The sequence below is a fragment of the Suncus etruscus genome, chromosome X, assembly GCF_024139225.1.
Source record: "Suncus etruscus isolate mSunEtr1 chromosome X, mSunEtr1.pri.cur, whole genome shotgun sequence".
Classification (NCBI taxonomy): Eukaryota; Metazoa; Chordata; class Mammalia; order Eulipotyphla; family Soricidae; genus Suncus; species Suncus etruscus.
In genome coordinates this window covers 41,466,414-41,470,127 of record NC_064868.1, presented here as the reverse complement: position 1 = coordinate 41,470,127, position 3,714 = coordinate 41,466,414, and the positions used below count along the sequence as shown (strand labels likewise).

At 39.1% G+C, this 3,714-nt stretch overlaps 1 non-coding gene across 1 annotated transcript; it reads right to left on the bottom strand.

Annotated features, from left to right (window-relative positions):
• Positions 1–771: 771 nt before the first annotated feature.
• Positions 772–962, bottom strand: LOC126000011 (U2 spliceosomal RNA). Its single transcript, XR_007492416.1, has one exon. It is a non-coding gene; the product is annotated as a U2 spliceosomal RNA (small nuclear RNA).
• Positions 963–3,714: the final 2,752 nt, after the last annotated feature.

The following is a 3,714-nucleotide window of genomic DNA, read 5'->3' as shown; positions in this document are numbered from 1 at the left end:
ACTTGATTTTCAAGGTACTTGATTTTCTGAGGCACAGTTGTGAATGGGTTTGTTTTAATATCACTATCTTCTCTTTTATTATTTGTATATATAATAAGCATGTTTTGCATATTTAGTTTTTAGCCTGCCAGTTTATTATACAAATGTATTGTTTTTACAAGCATTTTTGTAGTCTTAGGATTTTCTAAATATAGTATCATGACTTATTATAGCTTGACTTCTTCCTTTCCTATCCAGATGCCCTTTATATCCTTTTCATGCCTAATTGCTATGGAAAGTACTTTCACTACTATATTGAATAGAATTGGTGAGATGGTCCAACTTTGTCTTGTACCGGATGGTTTTGAATCTGTGAAGTACCTGAGCTATTATTTATCCATGAAGCTTTGTATTCTTCCTTTGAACTTGAGTGAATTTTAGGCTTGATGAAGGTGAGTTTTCATTTCACTATATCCCACCACTGCCTTCAGTCCTGTAGGGTAATTGTGATAAATCTGTTGTAAATTTTGAGGATAATTCTTTGTATGCAATTTACCATTTTGAACTTTCTGCTTTCAGTGTTCTATTTCTTTTTTTTGGGGGGGGGCACACCCGGCGGTGCTCAGGGGTTACTTCTGGCTGTCTGCTCAGAAATAGCTCCTGGCAGGCACGGGGGACCATATGGGACACCGGGATTCGAACCAACCACCTTTGGTCCTGGATTGGCTGCTTGCAAGGCAAACGCCTCTGTGCTATCTCTCCGGGCCCCTATTTCTTTTTTTTATTCCCCCGAGGGGGTGCACCGTTCCTGGAGGTACTGCAATACCAGGTCGATGCATGGAATAGACGGAGCAAGCTTCTATTTCAGTTCTTAGTGCCAAAAATCCATTTAATATATTGTCGTCGGATAGACGACGTATCAGATATTAAACTGATAAGAGCAGATACTACACTTGATCTTAGCCAAAAGGCCGAGAAGTGATCAGTGTTCTATTTCTATCTGTGGTTTTCATAATTGTGACTGGAAGTGCTTTGGGGTGGTTTTATTTGTGTCTCTTTTAGCCGGTGCTCTTTGGGTGTTTAAGATGTGGGTGTATGCACTCTTCAGCTCTAGGAAAATTTTTTAGCAACTATGTCTTTAACTGTTGATTCTTTTTGGTTTGTTTTATTTTGACCATACCTGGTGACGCTCGGGGTTACTCCTGGCTATGAGCTCAGAAATTGCTCCTGGCTTGGGGGGCCATATGGGACACTGGAGGATAGAACTGTGGTCCATCCTATGTTAGCACGTGCAAGGCAGACACCCTACTGCTTGCACCCAACTGTTGATTCTTTATAGGGTATTTCTTCCTAGCTCTAGGGAAGCCAATGATTCTTATATTGTTTCTATTGAATTTATTGCAAAATTCTATTGTCTTGTTTGCTTATTTTAAGAAATTTTCCATCTTCTGTTCTTTTATTTTAAGACCCTTTCCAAATTCTTTTGTTGTATGGATGTGCTATGCAACTCATCTTTCAGTTCGTTAAATCTGTCCTCAGTAGTTGTTACACTGCTGATAAGGCCTTCTAGAGAATTTTTCATTTAGCCCACCAAGTTTTTCAGTTCTGTCATATCTTTTTTCAGCTTTTTCATTTCTACGCTCATATCCTTTTGAGTCTTTTTGGCTGTCCATTCCATGGTTTCTTTGCATTTTTGAACATCCTCAACATTTCCTTTCCAAAGTTCTTATCAGGGAGGGTATATATTTAGTTGAAACTAATTGGGTCTTCAGAACTACTCTCTTTGTTTACTAAGTGTGGTGGAGTCCTGTGTTGCTTCCCCATTGTGACCTTAGGAATGTGATAGTCTTTGTTGATGTGTTGTGGTGGGGCTCCTTGAGTAGAAGATATGCGGAGGCACAGAGCACACTAAGGTCAGTACAAAATGACCCTTGAGACTTTCTTCTTCTTTCTTCTTCTTCTCTCTTCTTCTTCTTCTTCTTCTTCTTCTTCTTCTTCTTCTTCTTCTTCTCTTCTTCTCTTTTCTTCTTCTTTTCTTTTCTTCTTCTTTTCTTTTCTTCTTAGTCTTCTTCCTTCCTTCTTTCTTCTCCTCCTTTTTCTTCTTCCTCCTCTTCTTTTTTCTTCTTCCTCCTCCTCCTCCTCTTTCTCTGCCCTCCTCTTCTTCCTTGTGCTAATTAACTCAGAAAAGGTGAAAGAAAAAATAAAGTGATTTTAAAGGTGTATGGAACAGCCTACCTTGATTAGATACCAAGGACCTCATATTGTCTCCTAAGCCCACCAGGAGTGATTCCTTAGTGAAGAACCAGGAGTAACACCTGAACACAGCCATGTGTAGCCCCCAAACAAAGGAGAACTATGTTTTACAAAGTTATTGATAGTTGTGTTCTAAGCACAGCATATTTTAACATCAATCCCACCACCAGTGTCAACTCCCTCCACTATCCCTCCCATACTCCATAATCCCCACCTCACTGTATCCCGCTCTCACCTGCCACTTTGACAGGCACAGAACAATGTTCTGTGGTGGCATCTTAAATCTCATATTTTTAGTGGTGTTGAATCTTTATTTTGATTATAACTATACTCTTTCCCATATCACAAGTATAACCAAAAAGTCTGACTCTTGGTCACCTTTTACTTATCTTCCTCATCTTTCTGCCTTGATTTCAACTATTCTGTCTGGATTTTCTCATTGAGTCTTAATTGGAATGAGAAGGTCTGATTCAGGAGAAGTACTTCCAAACTTGAGTAGCACATGAGCCCTCAGGCAGTGAGTGAGTGATAGGAGTCTCCAAGAGAAAAAGAAGGACCAGAGATAAGATGTTAGTGAGTGTACTCAGTCTCCTCAGCAACTCCCAAGTACCAACTTTGGAGATGGCACCATTGGAAAGAAATAAAAACATTGAGAGTTTTTCAGGACACTTATGACAGTTGTGGTGCTGCTTTTTTCCCTAGGGACAGCTGTCAAAGCCTCAGAGTGATTCCCACATTCAACATGGTGCTGAAGTACTTAGTCTCAGAAGAAAGGTAGATTGAAATTAGGAGGAACCAGAGGAGAGGGGAGCACTGCATGCCAACCATTCTATTCCTTTTAAGATTCTGTCTTGATGCTTCACTCAGAGACCAATAGAAGCTGGAAAATGTGGCTTTGATTTGTCCATATTGCCACCCCAAATAAAATAACATCCTGTTTATCAGGAAGGAGGAAGAATGGATATTCGGTAAGCAATTAGCAGTCCTCACCACAGATGGTGATAGAAAATTGGCAATTTTTTATTATATTCATTCTTGCCAGAATTAAAGTTGCCATTGTTATGGCAATCCCCTCAATTTTTAAAATATCATGTTGGTCTGTGAAATCTACAATTCATACCCAGCACTGTTTATCATTTTGTTGTACAACCATGGACTGCAACACATGCTTCATTGATCAAAATTACTAAGTGTGACAAAGTTATCTAAGCAAAATTGTTGATTGAAAATGATATCAGGAAATATGCCCACCTTCCTTTCCTTCTGCTTTTCTCTAGTCATATCACAAGTGATGATGTTTTATTTGTTTTCTCATGGTGGTGTCATTATGGTCATACTGAGTGATGTCAGAGGCTACTTCTGACTGCTTTGAAGTGAATCCTGGCTACCAGATACAATCCTGAGGATTAAACTTAAGTAACCTTCTTACAAAGAAAACATTTTTATTCCTGTAATACTTCTCTGATTTTAAGTGATCATGTT